This window comes from Misgurnus anguillicaudatus, unplaced genomic scaffold, assembly GCF_027580225.2.
Source record: "Misgurnus anguillicaudatus unplaced genomic scaffold, ASM2758022v2 HiC_scaffold_32, whole genome shotgun sequence".
Taxonomy (NCBI): domain Eukaryota; kingdom Metazoa; phylum Chordata; class Actinopteri; order Cypriniformes; family Cobitidae; genus Misgurnus; species Misgurnus anguillicaudatus.
In genome coordinates this window covers 2,476,481-2,498,667 of record NW_027395282.1, presented here as the reverse complement: position 1 = coordinate 2,498,667, position 22,187 = coordinate 2,476,481, and the positions used below count along the sequence as shown (strand labels likewise).

Below are 22,187 nucleotides of genomic sequence, written 5' to 3'. Positions count from 1 at the left end.
CTTTGGCAGAGTCAAGTCTACTTTCCCTGTAAAGAGCATCATGACGGTATTTTGCTTTGGCAGAGTCAAGTTTACTTTCCCTGTAAAGAGCATCATGACAGTATTTTGCTTTGGCAGAGTCAAGTTTACTATCCCTGTAATCAGTATCATGAAAGTATTTTGTTTTCATTGAATTCAGTTTTTTTTGTCTGTACTCACTATTGTTAGAGTATCTCTCCCTATGCCTCTTGTTTGCAGAAGATTCTGTAGCATCGCTTACCTTTCTTTTTCGCAAACATGGCTTACTCATCGTCTCATTTGATGTTCCATTGTCACATGCTCCAGCACAAATGTAGTCTTGATCTCGGTGCTTAACACATGTCACAACTTCATAATGATTATTGTTACAATTGTTTAAATAAATTGCATTGTGTGTCAATACCTCTCCACTAGGGTTATGAGCACTCCATCTGCCATCATTAAATGTCATTATGGTGGTTTTAAACAGATCAGAAGCGGCAAATATATCAATTTCAGTGACCCATGACCCAGAATAAAAGATTCTAGATTGTGTCAAATAGTCATCTACTGAAGCATACTCACTTCTGACATACCTCTGAAACATCGGACCATTCATTTTCAGATGTTTGACAACTGCACGGCGAATTTTCAAATGTTTCTCTTCGCTTCCACATATCACATGTGCCAGTGATCTAAAAAAACAATTGCCATCTGCTTTTATACTCTTAGTCTGACACAGACCTGCAATTGGACCAAAGTTTATAACAACATTACGGCCACTGTTATCATTTGTCAGAAGTACAACTTTACATAAAGCTTGCTGATCTTCATGAGTCAAAGGACAAAATAATATGTCTGGAATAGTAATGTCAGTAATAATAATGTCATCAGTTACAACATTTTCAACATTGCATTTTGACAACTGTTTATCTGGGAAATCAAACTGCTTTCTTTTTGCCTTTTTCCCTTTACTTTGGAACACAGTTTGGTCTGTATGTATTGGAAGGTTCTTACTTTTTGCATTTGGAACTATAGCATCAGGTAATGAAAAGTCAGATGTTCTAACCTCCGTCATCACAGATTCACATACCTTGGGTGTGCGTTTTACAATTTCACTGTAAAGCACCTTACTGGAAGAACAAGGAAGACTGCTGTTATCTGCTTCCAGCAACTGAGAGTCATCAGCATCTGTATGAACCATAACTCCGGTTATCTCAAATAGTGGCTCATTTACACCAAATGACATTGCAATCTCGTTAATGTAGTTGTACAAGGATTGTATACTGCTGTGATAAGCAACGTAACTTGTCTCTGTTTTGACAGCATGAGAATCAACAAAAGCATACCATGATCCCTGCTTAATGACCGCACACGTGTTGGCAGATATAGTCAAAAGAAAGGCATCAGCACTCAGTAGAGTTTGCTGAAGAGCTACATCAAGTGGCATAACCACACTGCTAACTGCTTCATCGTAAACATCAACATTTACCAATCCGGTCAGAGAATCTGTGTACTCAATGTAAAAGACTGTATTACCCAGCACATGTCTCCTTGGTAATTCATGGACTGCAATGTAATGCCTACCCATGGCTTCCTGGTCATTTATGTTACCCTGGTTTCGTAAAGTTTCATAAAGCTGTGTTCCTGCCACCAAAACACCATCAAGATCTCGTGTTGACCAGGTCAGCACATTCTTCATCTTGCTTGTCAACACTGCTGTTAGACTGACAGCACCACACTGTCTGTTGCGTGAATCTCCAAAACGGGCATCACCTTGATGAAAGGAACCTTTTAGCACTGGTTTCTGTGGAAATTCAACACTTGCAGGTAAAGCTTTCAAAGCAATTTCATGTACATTTTTGGAAATTTCACAGTTTGATTCAGAGTTCATTGGGTTTGGATGGTTTATTGATTTGGTTTTGCATTGGTTTTCCATAGTTTTACCTTTGTTTTCCATAGTTTTCCACAGCTTGCCTGCATCAGGCAAACCTACCATTTTTTTACGAGGAAGCGGCAAAACCTCGGCTACACTTGTTTTAAGAGGGAGCGGTGCAGCCTCTACCCGTTTTATTGCAGGACGGAGTGGAACCTGCTGGGGTTTTGCACAATGGCACTTGCCAGCAATTCCTGACAAGTCTACCTTAGTTTTACGAGGAAGTGGCGATACCTCGGCTCTACTTATTTTAAGAGGGAGCTGTGCAGCCTCTGCTTGACTTGTTTTAAGAGGAAGCGGTGCAGCCTCTGTAACACATCGTTCGGCATATAGCCTCTTTGCTATTGCAGACCTCTTCTTTGGCCGTGGCATCTGTAAAAACAACAAAACATTACATATAAAACGTCAGTCTCATTTATCTTACAACACAAGTGGATAACACTTGGCATTCAAACAACTACAATTAATTAAAGTAGTATTTTAATAATAATTAAACATTTGACTTACGTCAACGCGCAGTCTTTTACAAAGTCTTTCAGCACACAAGAAACATAAGTCTTATTTGCCATGTATGGTTAAAGTTTTTTTTTATTTATACAGCAAATAAATACTTTGATTAAAAAAAATTAAAAAAATTCTCACTTACCTCAACTTGCAGCCTTTTACCAATACACCACCACACATAAAAAAAAGAAAATAAAGCATAGTTAGGCATGCATTAACTTTTAATTTGGTATAACTTTATAATACCAGACAGATTTGTAGGTGGTACACACACACACACACATTCTGGTTTCCATGTTTTGTGGGGACATTCCATAGACGTCATGCATTTTATACTGTACAAACTGTATATTATATTCCCCTTACCTACCCCATTCCCTAACCCCAACCATCACAGAAAACTTTCTTGTACCTTAGATTTTCAATAAACATCATTTTGTTTGATTTATAAGCTTGTTTCCTCATGGGGACATCAAAATGTCCCCACAAGGTCACAAAAACACTGGTATTCCTATCTTTGTGGGGACAATTGGTCCCCACAACGTGATAATTACCAGGTACACACACACACACACACACACACACACACACACACACACACACACACACACACACACACACACACACACAAAGTTGTAGTACACTTGTTTTGGTGATTGTAATCCTTGTGAACAGTTACTGTTCTAAAAACGAAACTAGTTCATATCACAAAAAGTTTACCAAATGCTTAACATTAACACGTTACTGTACACGTTTAGTTACCAAAATGGTAACAGAATTAAATCCCACAAAGACACTAATTATGAGTTTAGTTATGGTAGTTTAGAACACCAACATTTAAAAGAAGCCATTGCCACTAAATGTTCATGGCAAACAATAGTTTAAATTCAGATGTTTTTAAGTCTTTTGTAACATAACTATTTTACCTCAAAGCACTGTTTTATAAAATATTAAGAAAAGCAAGAAAGTGAATTCAAAACAAGCTCTGAAACATTCTTACCTGCTGTAGAAAGAAAGAAGTAACACATTGCCCATTTCTCTACCCAATTTACTGCTAATTGAGATCTGGTGCTAATTAATTATTATCTATGGCCAAGCATATGAACTAATCCTAATACTCCAAGTAAAAGAGTGTGGTTAAAAAACAGACCCAGGACTTTTTAGGTCATGGGTTTGAATCCAATGTGGCACATCCCAGGTTTAAAATACAGTATTGAGAAGGTTGCAGTTATCTATTAAAGGGGGTGAGCAATAAATAAATAATCTCATAATAGGAGTATGGAGGCAGTAATGACTTAATAGCATTTCAGAACTCTGTAAATATTACATTAATCAATCACCTTGTGTTTTTTTTCATTTGATTTAATAATTTAAATATAAATTAAAAACTTTAGTTTGTGATAAAATGTAAAACTTAACATTCAGGTAAAATGCCATTTTATATTCCACTCCTTTACAAGGAATCAGTGAGACAAACAAAGATATCAGTGTTTAATCACTTCTAAAAAAGGTGCTTAAACATCCAAATTGAATTAACAAGTCTGTGAAGCTGAGTCATTGAGAACTATATTAACAACAAAAAAAGTGAACACTCCTGTTCAAAAAGCACTATTTAAATGTTAAATTTAAATCTTTTTCACCTGAACTATTTACCTCATTATCACTACTTTATTAAAAACAGGTGAAACATATTCAGAAATACCATATAAATAATACTAGATACCATTTGTTGTGCCACTTGTGCCAGACAAAATTGAAAGAAGGTTACTTGCATTATTAAAATATTCAGGTATTTGCTTTTTGTTATATAATATTAGATCTATTTAAACTTAATTTGTTTTAATAACATCAGTTAAAATACCTTAGACAAAAATAATTTTTTTTAATCCTGTCTTGATTGACAAAAATCATGTGTTTTCTTGACACAAAAAAATGGAAATCCTAAATGTCTAATGTATTTCTTTACAACTCTGACAGAAAAAAGGAGGCCTCATAAACCAGCCCAATCATCCAAATCTGCAGAAGGTAACACTTAGTTTACAGCACTAAAATATTAAGTTTCTTTGCACTTTGTGAATTCTCTTGTTTTCTAAATGACTAAATGCACACATTCTAGATCCCAGCAACTCAAGTCTTGCCCTGTTTCAAGCCAAACTTCAATACTTCAACTTAAGGTATTACAAACACTCTTAAATGGTTATGGTTATTTAATGTTTTAACTTGGTTGCCTTAAAGTTGAGTTAATTGAAAGCGAAAATTGAGACTTGAGATTCTTCTCTTACGTTTATTTTTGTCCTTTACCAGACATGAATGACCAAAGAAAAACCGAATCTGTTAAAGGGTATATACATAATGTTTCGAGCCTTAAACGGGGTGCCAAGCGCCCTTATTTTGAGGCACAAATTCAAGAGAAACTCAAGATACAAAGAGTGGTTGTGTTCAAGCCAGAGCTGCACTCTGAATTCCAAATGGTGAATTTGCAGAGGTAACACTAACTTTTACTTAAAATTGTTGAAATGCATTTGATGTCAACTTTATCTTTGCCCCTCTTACCTTAATAAACAGGACCCCAGTGCACTTGCAGAACATAGTTGTGCAACTATCAAGAGTAGATCAGACTCAAGAAGTCCTCTTCGGGTTCAAATCACGGATGATGTGTATTAAGGGGCTAGACTATAGCTACAACACGACACTGAAGGTCACAGAAAGTGACAAAGTGGTTCCAATCCGTGATGTCCTGAAAATTGAAAATGAATTTCAAAGAGTAAGTAATTGCATTCTTTTAATGAACTCTTTCTAAGATGCCACAAAGGTCCACTATTTGCAGCTGTTGTACTTATTGTTTTTTTACTTCCCAATTGTAGGTGAATGTAAAAGTGCAAATCATCCACATTGAAAGTCAAGGATACAATTTTATTCAAGATCAACGTTTCTTTCCAAACACAACATACAGAGTTGCGGACAACACTGGTCAAATTGACTTCACAAATTGGGGTGAGAAGACCTTGAACATTGGCTCTTGGTACATCCTTAGTAGTGTTTCAGTCCGCCACTTTAAGGGTAATCTAATTATCACCAGTACCAGAGACAGCACCCTACTGGAAGAAGACCCTGACCCTGACATGATTCTCACCACGCAGCACACCACCACATCCACAAACGTCACCACAGAAATCATCGGCGCAACAATCAATGTTCACCACATCTGCCCACAACACCACAAAATCACCAACATGCCCATGTCTGTGTCACGTGTTCACTGCCCAAAATGCAATACACATTACAAAGTCACCTCCATCACCATGTACTCCTATGGAAATCTCACATTCAAAACCTCAAGTGAAATTCAAACGGCAACTATAGAAAACCAGCTCATAAACTCAATTATAGATCTTCCACCACACCCAAGTGCAGACACTATAATTGATTTACTTTTAGAACTACCACCAGTCAACATCACTATACACAATGGCAGAATCACACGCATATCGCCAGCATCCGCCACGCCAGCATCCGCCACGCCAGCATCCGCCACGCCAGCATCCGCCACGCCAGCATCCGCCACGCCAGCATCCGCCACGCCAGCATCCGCCACGCCAGCATCCGCCACGCCAGCATCCGCCACGCCAGCATCCGCCACGCCAGCATCCGCCACGCCAGCATCCGCCACGCCAGCATCCGCCACGCCAGCATCCGCCACGCCAGCATCCGCCACGCCAGCATCCGCCACGCCAGCATCCGCCACGCCAGCATCCGCCACGCCAGCATCCGCCACGCCAGCATCCGCCACGCCAGCATCCGCCACGCCAGCATCCGCCACGCCAGCATCCGCCACGCCAGCATCCGCCACGCCAGCATCCGCCACGCCAGCATCCGCCACGCCAGCATCCGCCACGCCAGCATCCGCCACGCCAGCATCCGCCACGCCAGCATCCGCCACGCCAGCATCCGCCACGCAAGCATCCGCCACGCTGTTCCCTACTGACCTTGACCTGGACCAGTTTATGACGGACGACTTTTTTGATGAATCTGCATCCACCCTTCCACCTACCATACCACCAACAAAAGCCCCAAATCCCACTAAAAGAAAGCCACCTCAACTAAAAAAAGACTAATTTTTTCCAGCTGTCTGAGGGGTGTATGCATGGTATTATTGTGAATGTGACACTACATTTTTGCTTTGTATAAACTTTTACCCAAGTTCCATTTCAGGTTTTGTTTGGTTGCGTGGATGCTGGAGATTCTTTGTTGTAGTTGCAAGTGTGAAGTAATATTAAATGTGATTATTTTATGCATTTAATTTGTGTACTTGATATTCTTGCTCCAGCTATTTTGTTTGCTGTATTAAATAAAGAGTATAAAATCATCATTTCCCTTTATTTCTTTAAAACACTGAGCACAACCCATTTTGTATCAAATATAAGCTTATGTTGGTGTAACTTGTATTGTTTGTTTATCACTACTTGAGTTCTCAGTTTAAACTTGTCTTATATTCACAATTGATCTAGCTTTCACAACTTTCTCCATTTGTCTCATTTAAGGTGTACTTCATTTATGTAATTGAAATTTTAATTACATTTTTAATGAATGCTTCAAAGCTTAAATGTCTAAATGAAATCTATATTGCTTAAAGTGTGTGGTAATGGTAACCCCACAACCATAGTTCATAATTTTGTAATAAAATGGGAATTGACTTTTACTAAAAATCTTGATTCTTAAATGGACATTCTACAATTAAAAATATTTGGAAAGTTATTGGCTTTGAAATAACAGGTTTGTAACATTTACTAGCTCTCAAATGTCTGATATAGCTTTCCTGTAATTTATACTCACATACTAACCAGATGGTAAACATTTTAAAATGGCATGTCTAAAGTGGTTATTCAACTATCAGGCTGGCTATAAGCCATGCTAATATTAATCGAACTTGCCACATTTATGAAATGCTAAGTTTTTGTCTTTTGATCATCATACTGAACGCTCCTAACAACTTAATATTGATTCTTTGATACACAGTATGTCTTATTTCTGATCTGTAGTGTCATTCTGCATCTTCTGTATTTGACAAGTAGTAAGCCTTGCATCTCTGTAACCTCATTTCTGCTGCCCCTTGAGCTGTGTCTACTGAGTGGCGCACCTGCTAAGTTGAATGTATAGAGATCCTGAGTTCATGGGTTTGAATCCCGCCTGAGGCAGATGTTAATTTCTTCTATTAAAGTTTTGTTCTTTCCCACCTATTCTTCTCGACCTGTCTGTAGTTCAAATATGTTCTATTTTTGCCATGTTTTCTGTTGCTGCTCTGCACCGCGGTGGTTCTGCTCTGTCATTGCTACGCTTTGGGTTCTTTGCGGCGCCTTGTGTTCTTGATGCACCTTGGGTGCTCAATGCGCCCTGGGTGATTGATACGTTGTATCTTTCTTGCTGTGCTTATGGTGCTCATTGCGCTGATGGTGCTTGGCCCCGTATCGCTGCTTGCAGCTATATTGGTCATTGTTTCTGTTAGTAAATTTTTCTTCCCCAATGGAAGTCTATGGCAGCCCTATGAACCGAATGTAAGAAAATGATGAAATTTTGCACAGTTGTAATGTTGGTCATAAATATTCATGTGGCCAAAAATGGAGTCTCTAGCAGTAACTCTATAGCGCCACCATCAGCTCAAATATTCAATGTTCAAAGAGTTATAACTTGTGATCCATTAGATCTATGAAAATTCTACTTAGTACACGTGATTGCTCTCATCCCGCTTATTGAATTTGATACTTTACAGTAAGACTCCTCCCATTACAGTAGTGGCAATTTTGAAATGTACAGTATTTTGGTTTTTTGCTACTCCTCCTTCAAATTTGGTTCAAATGTTATGAAATTTGGCACAGGTGATCTTTGGAGTGAGCCGCATAGAAATGACCGAACAGAATTTTGATTTTTTTCTTTATTCAAAAGTAATTAATGTGTGAACTTAACGAGGTTGACGCAAAATTGTTTCTGAAGCTGTATCTTGGTCATTCTTTGATCAATCGAAATTAAATTTGGTACACTTCATGTCGACCATGAACTGGGGGTCCATGCCAAATTTGGTGACAGCGCCACCTATGGGTCATGAGATATGAAAAAAGGCTATTTTTGCACATAACTTCTGAATCGTTCGTCTGATATATATATTCTTTGTGAAATTAGTTTCACTGGTTTATGCCGATCGCAACGATACCTCGTTTATCATTTTCCAACATTCTGTTCATGTGTTATTGTAAGGCATATGGTAAATTATCTTTTCGCTACTCCTTTTACAAATTTTGTTTATTTTATGCCAGGTTCTGCTCGTATAATGTTTGGAGCAATCCGCACAGAAATGACCGAACAGATTTTTTATATTCTGTTCTCTTTCTTAGAAATATTGCTCCAAAGTTGACCGTGCTTGTGATGTTGTCTATTTGTCATAGTTAATTACTGTATATTACATTTCATAGCGTTTCTGTACAGAATGTTCTTCTTGTCTACAACCTCACTTGAGCTTGTTGATTCTTATATACATTATTCTTCAGTTATATCTGCTCTGCTGTGTCATTTCTGCATCTGTGGTGATTGACATATGTCAATGCTTTCATCTCTGTACACTCTATTCTGCTGCCTCATGAACCGTGTTAACTGAATGGCGTATCGTGTTAGTCACATGGAAAGAGATGCTTAGTTCATGGGTTCGAAACCCGCTTGAGGCAAGTGTTAATTTGTTCTATTAAAGTTTTGTTCTTTCTCACCTATTCTTCTCAACACTTCTGTAGTTCACATATGTTCTATTTTTGTCATATTTTCTGTTGCTGCTCTGCACTGCGGTGGTTCTGCTGTGTGATTGCTACGCTTTGGGTACTTGCTGCGCCTTGTGTTCTTGATGCACCTTGGGTGGTCAATGCGCATTGGGTTATTGATACCTTCTATGTTGCTTTTTGTGCTTTGGATGCTCATTGCGCTAAAGGTGCTTGGCCCCGAATCGCTGCTTGCAGCTATATTTAGGGGTCAAGCACCGAAGGTGCTGAGACACCTATTGTTTTTGTTAGTATTATTATTATTATTATTATTATTATTATTTTTCCCCAATGGGAGTCTATGGCAGCCCTATGAACCGTACATAGGAAAATGATGAAATTTGGCACAGATGTAGAGGTGGTCATAAATAGTCATGTGACCAAAAATGGGGTCTTTAGCAGTAACTCTATAGCGCCACCAGTAGTCCAAAAAATCAATGTTCAAACTGTTATAATTGGTGAACCATTTGATCTATGAAAATTCTACTTAGTACACGTGATTGCTCTCATCGTGCTTATTGAATTTGATACTTTACAGTAAGTCTCCACCCATTACAGTAGCGGCCATTTTGAAATGTACAGTATTTCGTTTTTTCGCTACTCCTCCTTCAAATGCGGTTCAATTCTTATGAGATTTGGCACAGATGATCTTTGGAGTGAGCCGCATAGAAATGACCGAACAGAATTTTGATATTGATCTTTGTTCAAAAGTAATAAATGCGCAAACTTAACGAGGTTGACGCAAAAATGGTTCTGAAGCTGTAGCTCAATCATTCTTTGATCAATTGAAATGAAATTTGGTACACTTCATGTGGACCATGAACTTGGGGTCCATGCCAAATTTGGTGACAGCGCCACCTATGGGTCATGAGATAGAAAAATAGGCTATTATTGCCCATTACTTCTGAACTGTTTGTCAGAAAATTATGATCTTGATGTCTATGGATTGCTTACCTCATGCCGCATCTGTCGATGTGAATTATGCCGGGTTTGACCAAACCACCTGTCCGCCATTTTGAAATTTCAAATAAATTGTTATATTTTTTGAACTATTGGACATATCCGCGCAAAAAATGGTAAGGAGCTTCGACATGATGTCCTGAAGGTACATGGGAAGTCAGAGTACAGCGCCACCTAGGGGTTATAAACTATAACAGTTCTTATTGAACTGCTTATAACTTCTGAATACATTGTCTGATATACATTTTCTTTGTGAAATTGTATTCACTGTTCTATGCTGATCGCAACGATACCTTGTTTGTCATTTTCCAACATTATGTTCAGGTGTTATTGTAAGGCATATGGTAAATGATTTTTTCGCTACTCCTTTTACAAATTTTGTGTATTTTATGTCAGGTTCTGCTCGTATAATGTTTGGAGCAATCCGCACAGATGTGACCGAACAGATTTTTGATATTCTGTTCTCTTTCTTAGAAATACCACTCTAAAGTTCACCGTGCCTGTGACGTTGTCTATTTGTCATAGTAATAAATTAATGTGACTGTATATTACATTGTATAGCATCACTATACATAATGATCTGCTTGTTTCAATTTCACTTGTACTAATGTACATTGTATTTCTGTTATTTCTACTTCTGCTGTGTCAATTCTGCATCTTTGGTGATTGACATGTTAATCCTTTCAGCTCTCTAATCTCTTGTCTGCTGCCTCATGAACTGTGTAAACTGAGTGGCGCATCTAGTTAACCATTTGCATTTAGATTCTAAGTTACTGGGTTCGAATCCCACCTGAGTCATGATGTTTTGTTCTTCCTCATCAATTCTTCTCAACCTGTCTGTAGTTCACATGTGTTCTATTTTTCCATGTTTGCTGTTGTTGCTCTGCATTGTGGTGCTTCTGCTGTGTCTTTCCTGCATCTTTGGTGATTGACATATGTTAATCCTTTCAGCTCTCTAATCTCTTGTCTGCTGCTTCATGAACTGTGTCAACTGAGTGGTGCATCTAGTTAACCATTTGCATTTAGATTCTAAGTTACTGGGTTCGAATCCCACCTGAGTCATGATGTTTTGTTCTTCCTCATCAATTCTTCTCAACCTGTCTGTAGTTCACATGTGTTCTATTTTTCCATGTTTGCTGTTGTTGATCTGCATTATGGTGGTTCTTGCTGTGCTTTGTGAGCTTGCTGTGCTTTGTGAGCTTGCTGTGCTTTGTGAGCTTGCTGTGCTTTGTGAGCTTGCTGTGCTTTGTGAACTTGCTGTGCTTTGTGAGCTTGCTATGCTTTGTGAGCTTGCTGTGCTTTGTGTGCTTGCTGTGCTTTGTGAGCTTGCTGTGCTTTGTGTGCCTGCTGTGATTTGTGTAATTGCTGTGCTTTGTGTGCTTGCTGTGCTTTGTGTGCTTGCTGTGCTTTGTGAGCTTGTTGTGCTTTGTGAGCTTGCTGTGATTTGTGTAATTGCTGTGCTTTGTGTTCTTGCTGTGCTTTGTGTGCTTGTTGTGCTTTGTGTGCTTGCTGTGCTTTATGTGCTTGCTGTGCTTTGTGAGCTTGCTGTGCTTTGTGAGCTTGCTATGCTTTGTGAGCTTGCTGTGCTTTGTGTGCTTGCTGTGCTTTGTGTAATTGCTGTGCTTTGTGTGCCTGCTGTGATTTGTGTGCTTGCTGTGCTTTGTGTGCTTGCTGTGCTTTGTGTGCTTGCTGTGCTTTGTGAGCTTGCTGTGCTTTGTGTGCATTGCGCCGAAGGTGCTTGACCCCGTGTTGCTGCTTGCAGCTATATTTATTATTATTATTATTTTTTTTTTTTTTCCCCAATGGGAGTCTATGGCAGCCCTATGAACCGTACATAGGAAAATGATGAAATTTGGCACAGATGTAGAGGTGGTCATAAATAGTCATGTGACCAAAAATGGGGTCTTTAGCAGTAACTCTATAGCGCCACCAGTAGTCCAAAAAATCAATGTTCAAACTGTTATAATTGGTGAACCATTTGATCTATGAAAAATCTACTTAGTACATGTGATTGCACTCATCGTGCTTATTGAATTTGATACTTTACAGTAAGACTCCACCCATTACAGTAGCGGCCATTTTGAAATGTACAGTATTTCGTTTTTTCGCTACTCCTCCTTCAAATGCGGTTCAATTCTTATGAGATTTGGCACAGTTGATCTTTGGAGTGAGCCGCATAGAAATGACCGAACAGAATTTTGATATTGATCTTTGTTCAAAAGTAATAAATGCGCAAACTTAACGAGGTTGACGCAAAAATGGTTCTGAAGCTGTAGCTCAGTCATTCTTTGATCAATTGAAATGAAAATTGGTACACGTCATGTGGACCATGAACTTGGGGTCCATGCCAAATTTGGTGACAGCGCCACCTATGGGTCATGAGATAGAAAAATAGGCTATTTTTGCCCATAACTTCTGAATTGTTTGTCAGAAAATGATGATCTTGATGTCTATGGATTGCTTACCTCATGCCGCATCTGTCGATGTGAATTATGCCGGGTTTGACCAAACCGCCTGTCCGCCATTTTGAAATTTCAAATAAATTGTTATATTTTTTGAACTATTGGACATATCCGCGCAAAAAATGGTAAGGAGCTTCGACATGATGTCCTGAAGGTACATGGGAAGTCAGAGTACAGCGCCACCTAGGGGTTATAAACTATAACAGTTCTTATTGAACTGCTTATAACTTCTGAATACATTGTCTGATATACATTTTCTTTGTGAAATTGTATTCACTGTTTTATGCTGATCGCAACGATACCTTGTTTGTCATTTTCCAACATTATGTTCAGGTGTTATTGTAAGGCATATGGTAAATGATTTTTTCGCTACTCCTTTTACAAATTTTGTGTATTTTATGTCAGGTTCTGCTCGTATAATGTTTGGAGCAATCCGCACAGATGTGACCGAACAGATTTTTGATATTCTGTTCTCTTTCTTAGAAATACCACTCTAAAGTTCACCGTGCCTGTGACGTTGTCTATTTGTCATAGTAATAAATTAATGTGACTGTATATTACATTGTATAGCATCACTATACATAATGATCTGCTTGTCTTCAATTTCACTTGAACTAATGTACATTGTATTTCTGTTATTTCTACTTCTGCTGTGTCAATTCTGCATCTTTGGTGATTGACATGTTAATCCTTTCAGCTCTCTAATCTCTTGTCTGCTGCCTCATGAACTGTGTAAACTGAGTGGCGCATCTAGTTAACCATTTGCATTTAGATTCTAAGTTACTGGGTTCGAATCCCACCTGAGTCATGATGTTTTGTTCTTCCTCATCAATTCTTCTCAACCTGTCTGTAGTTCACATGTGTTCTATTTTTCCATGTTTGCTGTTGTTGCTCTGCATTGTGGTGCTTCTGCTGTGTCTTTCCTGCATCTTTGTTGATTGACATATGTTAATCCTTTCAGCTCTCTAATCTCTTGTCTGCTGCTTCATGAACTGTGTCAACTGAGTGGCGCATCTAGTTAATCATATGCATTGAGATTCTGAGTTCCTGGGTTCAAATCCCACCTGAGTCATGACGTTTTGTTCTTCCTCATCAATTCTTCTCAACCTGTCTGTAGTTCACATGTGTTCTATTTTTCCATGTTTGCTGTTTTTGCTCTGCATTATGGTGGTTCTTGCTGTGCTTTGTGAGCTTGCTGTGCTTTGTGTGCTTGCTGTGCTTTGTGAGCTTGCTATGCTTTGTGTGCTTGCTGTGCTTTGTGAGCTTGCTGTGCTTTGTGTGCCGGCTGTGATTTGTGTAATTGCTGTGCTTTGTGATCTTGCTATGCTTTGTGTGCTTGTTGTGCTTTGTGTGCTTGCTGTGCTTTGTGAGCTTGCTGTGCTTTGTGAGCTTGCTGTGCTTTGTGTGCCTGCTGTGATTTGTGTAATTGCTGTGCTTTGTGTGCTTGCTGTGCATTGTGAGCTTGCTGTGCTTTGTGTGCTTGCTGTGCTTTTTGTGCTTGCTGTGCTTTGTGAGCTTGCTGTGCTTTGTGTGCCTGCTGTGATTTGTGTGCTTGCTGTGCTTTGTGAGCTTGCTGTGCTTTGTGTGCCTGCTGTGATTTGTGTAATTGCTGTGCTTGCTGTGCTTTGTGTGCTTGCTGTGCTTTGTGTGCTTACTGTGCTTTGTGAGCTTGCTGTGCTTTGTGTGCCAGCTGTGATTTGTGTAATTGCTGTGCTTTGTGTTCTTGCTATGCTTTGTGTGCTTGCTGTGCTTTGTGTGCTTGCTGTGCTTTGTGAGCTTGCTGTGCTTTGTGTGCCTGCTGTGATTTGTGTAATTGCTGTGCTTTGTGTGCTTGCTGTGCATTGTGAGCTTGCTGTGCTTTGTGTGCTTGCTGTGCTTTGTGTGCTTTGTGTGCTTGCTGTGCTTTGTGAGCTTGCTGTGCTTTGTGTGCCTGCTGTGATTTGTGTGCTTGCTGTGCATTGTGAGCTTGCTGTGCATTGTGAGCTTGCTGTGCTTTGTGTGCTTGCTGTGCTGTGTGTGCATTGCGCCGAAGGTGCTTGACCCCGCAATTGCTGCTTGCAGCTATATTGGTCATTGTTTCTGTTAGTAAATTTTTCTTCTTCCCCAATGGGAGTCTATGGCAGCCCTATGAACCGTATGTAGGAAAATGATGAAATTTGGCACAGTTGTAGTGGTGGTCATAAATAGTCATTTGGCCAAAAATGGGGTCTCTAGCAGTAACTCTATAGCGCCACCATCATCTCAAAAATTCAATGTTCAAATGGTTATAACTGGTGATCCATTTGCTCTATGAAAATTCTACTTAGTACACGTGATTGCTCTCCTCATGCTTATTGTTTTTAATACCTTACAGTAAGACTCCACCCATTACAGTAGCGGCCATTTTGAAATGTACAGTATTTCGTTTTTTCGCTACTCCTCCTTCAAATTTGGTTCAATTCTTATGAGATTTGGCACAGGTGATCTTTGGAGTGAGCCGCATAGAAATGACCGAACAGAATTTTGATATTTTTCTTTATTCCAAAGTAATTAATGCGTGAACTTAACGAGATTGACGCAAAATTGGTTCTGAAGCTGTATGTCGGTCATTCTTTGATCAATCTAAATGAAATTTGGTACACTTCATGTCAACCATGAATTGGGGGTCCATGCCAAATTTGGTGACAGCGCCACCTATGGGTCATGAGATATGAAAAAAGGCTCTTTTTGCCCATAACTACTGAATCGTTTCTCAGAAAATTATGATCTTGGTGTCTACGGATTCCTTGGCTCATGCCGCATCTGTCGATATGTATTATGCCGGGTTTGACCGAACCGCCTGTCCGCCATTTTGAAATTTGTGATAAATTGCTTTAACTTTTGAAGTATCGTATATATCGGTGCAAAAATCGGTAGGGAGCTTCGGCATGATGTCCTGAAGGTACCTGGGAAATCAGAGAACAGCGCCACCAAGGGGTTATAAACTATAACAGTTCTTATAGAACTGCTTATAACTTCTGAATTCTTTGTATGGCATGTAAGCTCTTTTCTGCTGCCCCTTGAGCTGTGTCTACTGAGTGGCGCATCTGTTAAGTCGCACGCATAGAGATCCTGAGTTCATTGATTGAATCCTGCCGGAGGCAGGTGTTAGTTTCTTCTATTAAAGTTTTGTTCTTTCCCACCTATTCTTCTTGACCTGTCTGTAGTTCACATATGTTCTATTTTTGCCATGTTTTCTGTTGCTGCTCTGCACTGCGGTGGTTCTGCTCTGTCATTGCTTCGCTTTGGGTTCTTTGCTTAGCCTTGTGTTTTTGATGCACCTTGGGTGCTCAATGCGCCCTGGGTGATTGATACGTTGTATCTTTCTTGCTGTGCTTTTGGTGCTCATTGCGCTGATGGTGCTTGGCCCCGTATCGCTGCTTGCAGCTATATTTATTATTAGGGGCCAAGCACCTATGGTGCTGTGGCACCTATTGTTATTGTACTTTCTTCTTTTTCTTCCCCAATGGGAGTCTATGGCAGCCCTATGAACCGTATGTAGGAAAATGATGAAATTTGGCACAGTTGTAGTGGTGGTCATAAATAGTCATTTGGCCAAAAATTGGGTCTCTAGCAGTAACTCTATAGCGCCACCATCATCTCAAAAATTCAATGTTCAAATGGTTATAACTCGTGATCCATTAGATCTATGAGAATTCTACTTAGTACACGTGATTGCTCTCCTCCCGCTTATTGAATTTTATACTTTACAGTAAGACTCCACCCATTACAGTAGCGGCCATTTTGAAATGTACAGTATTTCGTTTTTTCGCTACTCCTCCTTCAAATTTGGTTCAATTCTTATGAGATTTGGCACATGTGATCTTTGGAGTGAGCCGCATAGAAATGACTGAACAGAATTTTGATATTTTTCTTTATTCAAAAGTAATTAATGCGTGAACTTAACAAGATTGACGCAAAATTGGTTCTGAAGCTGTATCTCGGTCATTCTTTGATTAATCGAGATGAAATTTGGTACGCTTCATGTCGACCATGAAATGGGGGTCCATGCCAAATTTGGTGACAGCGCCACCTATGGGTCATGAGATAGGAAAAAAGGCTATTTTTGCGCATAACTTCTGAATCGTTTGTCAGAAAATTATGATCTTGGTGTCTACGGATTCCTTGGCTCATGCCGCATCTGCAGATATGTATTATGCCGGGATTGACTGAACCGCCTGTCCGCCATTTTGAAATCTGTGATAAATTGCTATAACTTTTGAAGTATCGGATATATCGGCGCAAAAAAAGGTAGGGAGCTTCGACATGTTGTCCTTAGGGTACCTGGGAAGTCAGAGTATGGCGCCACCTAGGGGTTATAAACCGTAACAGTTCTTATAGAACTGCTTATAACTTCTGAATACTTTGTCTGATATTCATTTTCTTTGTGAAATTGTATTCACTGGTTTATGCCGATCGCAACGATACCACATTTGTCATTTCCCATCATTCTGTTCATATGTTATTGTAAGGAATATGGTAAACGATTTTTTCGCTACTCCTTTTACAAATTTTGTTTATTTTATGCCAGGCTCTGCTCGTATAATGTTTGGAGCAATCCGCACAGAAATGACTGAACAGATTTTTTTGGCACCTAGGAATTTTTTTGAGAAAAATCTCTTTAAAGTTGACCGTGACTGTGACGTTGTCTATTTGTCATAGTTAATCACTGTATGCTACATTTTATAGCATCACTGTACATAATGTTCTTCTTGTTTTAAATCTCACTTGAGCTTTTTGATTCTCATATACATTGTATTTCTGTTATTTCTGCTCTGCTGTGTCATTTTTGCATCTTTGGTGATTAGCATATGTCAATCCTTGCATCTCTAAAACCACTTTTCTGCTGCCCCTTGAACTGTGTCAACTGAGTGGCACAACTGGTAAGTCACACGCAACGAGATTCTGAATTCTTGGGATCGAATCCCGCCTAAGGCAAGTGTTAATTTCTTCTAGGGATCGAATCCCGCCTAAGGCAAGTGTTAATTTCTTCTATTAACGTTTTTTCTTTCTCACCTATTCTTCTCAACCTGTCTGGTTTTCCACACGTGCGAATCGTTTGTCAGAAAATTATGATCTTGGTGTCTACGGATTCCTTGGCTTATGCCGCATCTGTCGATATGTATTATGCCGGGATTGACCGAACCGCCTGTCCGCCATTTTGAAATCTGTGATAAATTGCTATAACTTTTGAAGTATCGGATATATCGGCGCAAAAATCGGTAGGGAGCTTCGGCATGACGTCCTGAGGAAATCAGAGAACAGTGCCACCTAGGGGTATAAACTATAACAGTTCTTATAGAACTGCTTATAACTTCTGAATTCTTTGTATGGCATGTAAGCTCTTTTCTGCTGCTCCTTGAGCTGTGTCTACTGAGTGGCGCATCTGTTAAGTCGCATGCAAAGAGATCATGAGTTCATGGGTTCGAATCCAACCTGAGCCAGGTGTTAATTTCTTCTATTAAAGTTTTGTTCTTTCCCACCTATTCTTCTTGACCTGTCTGTAGTTCACATATGTTCTATTTTTGCCATGTTTTCTGTTGCTGCTCTGCACTGCGGTGGTTATGCTCTGTCATTGCTACGCTTTGGGTTCTTTGCGGCGCCTTGTGTTCTTGATGCACCTTGGGTGCTCAATGCGCCCTGGGTGATTGATACGTTGTATGTTTCTTGCTGTGCTTCGGGTGCTCATTGCGCTGATGGTGCTTGGCCCCGTATCGCTGCTTGCAGCTATATTTATTATTATTCTGCTTCCTCTTCTTAGCCATTGGTGTCTATGGCAGCCCTATGAACCGTACATAGGAAAATGATGAAATTTGGCACAGTTGTAGAGGTGGTCCTGAAAAGTCAAAGGACCAAAAATGGGGTCTCTAGCAGTAACTCTATAGCGCCACCATCAGCTCAAAAATTCAATGTTCAAATGGTTATAACTGCTGATCCGCTTGATCTATGAAAATTCTACTTAGTACACGTGATTGCTCTCCTCATGCTTGTTGTTTTTAATACCTTACAGTAAAACTCCACCCATTACAGTAGCAGCCATTTTAAAAATGTACAGTATTCCGTTTTTTCGCTACTCCTCCTTCAAATGTGGTTCAATTCTTATGAGATTTGGCACAGATGATCTTTGGAGTGAGCTGCATAAAAATGACCGAACAGAATTTTGATTTTTATCTTTGTTCAAAAGTAATAAATGTGCAAACTTAACGAGGTTGACGTAAAAATGGTTTTGAAGCTGTAGCTCAGTCATTCTTTGATCAATTGAAATGAAATTTGGTACACTTCATGTGTACCATGAACTTGGGGTCCATGCCAAATTTGGTGACAGCGCCACCTATGGGTCATGAGATAATAAAATAGGCTATTTTTGCCCATAACTTCTGATCTGTTTGTCAGAAAATTATGATCTTGATGTCTATGGATTGCTTACCTAATGCCGCATCTCTCGATGTGTATTATGCTGGGTTTGACCGAACCACCTGTCCGCCATTTTGAAATTTCACATAATTTGTTATATTTTTTTAACTATTGGACATATCCGCGCAAAAATTAGTAAGGAGCTTCGACATGATGTCCTGAAGGTACCTGGGAAGTCAGAGTACAGCGCCACCTAGGGGTTATAAACTATAACAGTTCTTATGGAACTGCTTATAACTTCTGAATATTTTGTCTGATATTATATTTTTGCCATCTTTACTGTTGTTGCTCCGCACTGCAGTGGTTCTGCTCTGCATTTGCTTTGCTTCGGGTTAGGGCTCTGTATTCCGCGCTTTCTGCGCTTTGCGCATTTGCTGCGTCGTGTGGTTATTGCTGTGCTTTGGGTGCTCATTGCGCTGAAGGTGCTTGACCCCGTATCGCTGCTTGCAGCTATATTTATTATTATATTTCCCCAATGGGAGTCTATGGCAGCCCTATGAACCGTACATAGGAAAATGATGAAATTTGGCACAGTTGTAGAGGTGGTCCTGAAAAGTCAAGTGACCAAAAATGGGGTCTCTAGCACTAACTCTATAGCGCCACCAGCAGTGCAAAAATTCAATGTTCAAATGGGTATAACTGCTGATCCGCTTGATCTATGAAAATTCTACTTAGTACACGTGATTGCTCTCCTCATGCTTATTGTTTTTAATGCCTTACAGTAAAACTCCACCCATTACAGTAGCGGCCATTTTGAAATGTACAGTATTCAGTTTATTCGCTACTCCTCCTTCAAATTTGGTTCAATTGTTATGAAATTTGGCACAGGTGAACTTTGGAGTGAGCCGCACAGAAATGACCGAACAGAATTTTTATATTTATCTTTGTTCAAAAGTAATAAATGCGCAAACTTAACGAGGTTGATGCAAAAATGGTTCTGAAGCTGTAGCTCGGTCATTCTTTAATCAATTGAAATGAAATTTGGTACACTTCATGTGGACCTTGAACTTGGGGTTCATGCCAAATTTGGAGACAGCGCCACCTATGGGTCATGAGATATGAAAATAGGCTATTTTTGCCCATAACTTCTGAACTGTTTGTCAGAAAATTATGATCTTGATGTCTATGGATTGCTTACCTCATGCCGCATCTGTCGATGTGTATTATGCCGGGTTTGACCGAACCGCCTGTCCGCCATTTTGAAATTTCACATAATTTGTTATATTTTTTGAACTATTGGACATATCCGCGCAAAAATTAGTAAGGAGCTTCGACATGATGTCCTGAAGGTACCTGGGAAGTCAGAGTACAGCACCACCTAGGGGTTATAAACTATAACAGTTCTTATGGAACTGCTTATATCTTCTGAATACTTTGTCTGATATAAATTTCTTTGTGAAATTGTATTCACTGGTTTATGCCGATTGCAATGATACCTCGTTTGTCATTTTCCAACATTCTGTTCATGTGTTATTGTAAAGCATATGGTAGATGATTTTTTCGCTACTCCTTTTACAAATGTTGTTTATTTTATGCCAGGTACTGCTCGTATAATGTTTGGAGCAATCCGCACAGAAATGACCGAACAGATTTTTGATATTCTGTTCTCTTTCTTAGAAATACCACTCCAAAGTTGACCGTGCCTGTGACGTTGTCTATTTGTCATAGTAAATTAATGTGACTGTATATTACATTGTATAGCATTACTATACAGAATGATGTTCTTGTCTTCAATCTCATTTGAGCTTTTTGATTCTCATATACATTTCTGATAGTTCTGCTCTGCACTGTCAGTTCTGCATCTGTGTTGATTGGCACATGTCAATCCTTGAAGCACCTAAACTGTTTTTTTGCTGCCTCTTTGAGCTGTGTTAACTGAGTTGCGCATCTGGTTAATCACATGCCATGAGATTCTGAGGTCATGGGTTCGAATCCCATGTGCAGTGGTATTTTGTTTTGTAATTCTCATACTATACATTGTATTTCAGTTATTTGTGCTCTCTGTTGTCATTTCTACACTTTTGGTAATTGCTGGATATCAATGTTTATAGCTGTAAAGCTGTATTCTATAGCTTGGACACACCAACTCAGTGGTTTAATTGTTTACTCAGTGGCGCATCCGGTTAGTGCCGTGCTTTTGGAACCTGAGGTCATGGGTTTGAATTCCAGCTCTTACTTTTACTTTTGAGATTTCCTTTTGTGTTCCCTTTAACACGTTCTTCTCGACCTGTCTGGTTTTCCACACGTGTTATATTTTTGCCATCGGGCTCTGTATTGCGCGCTTTCTGCGCTTTGCGCATTTGCTGCGTCGTGTGGTTTTTGCTGTGCTTTGGGTCCTCATTGCGCTGAAGGTGCTTGACCCCGCAATTGCTGCTTGCAGCTATATTTTGATTTTGGACTCACTTTATATCTTATATCAGAATATTTTATTACTGTTTAGTGAATATTCATTTATTCCTACTATGAACATTAAGTGGTGCTGTCCACATTAATGTTTGTAACACTAATGTTCTAAACCTAAATCTTGACAAACTATATATTGTTGGAAAGCTCAAAGAGTATAATTTTCATATTTCATTACCATTTGGGGAAAATTATGACATAGTGGTGGCAGTTTCTAAAATGTTACGGGCCCACAGGTAGGCCAAATTTGCTTTTGCATATAACACTAAAACCCTACTCTAAACCTAAAAAAATCATGACAAGCTATATATCATCGGAAAGCTCTCAGAATGTAGTTTTAATATTTCAAAATCTTTTTGCATGAATAATAATGCGGTGACAGTAATTTATTAGTTTGTGAGTATACAAGAGTACAAGAGTATGTTGCAAAATCTAGTGGCAGTTGTTGGTAAAACCATTAAAATTGTGACACAAACATCATGTTTTGTGATTTTAACTTGAAATTTGGATCACAACTACTTGAGACATATTGCTTCATGTTAACATTATTTATTTTGTGAAACATTAACTTTTATGTAATTTTATTTATAAATTAATATGTTACTGCACTATTTTATATATTAAAATAAAGGTAAACGGCTATAAAAATATTTATATTTAATATTTTTACTTTCTAACTCAGTTGTGAAAAAACCT

At 39.2% G+C, this 22,187-nt stretch overlaps 1 protein-coding gene and 1 long non-coding RNA gene across 3 annotated transcripts in view; one reads left to right on the top strand and one right to left on the bottom strand.

Moving 5' to 3' along the window:
- The window catches only part of LOC129454128 (uncharacterized), a 93,161-nt gene that overhangs the window by 44,996 nt on the left and 25,978 nt on the right, over window positions 1-22,187 (bottom strand). The window lies entirely within an intron of this gene.
- Window positions 4,194-5,916, top strand: LOC141363132 (uncharacterized). Its single transcript, XR_012368639.1, has 4 exons — window positions 4,194-4,462; window positions 4,554-4,611; window positions 4,742-5,201; window positions 5,302-5,916. It is a non-coding gene; the product is annotated as an uncharacterized lncRNA (long non-coding RNA).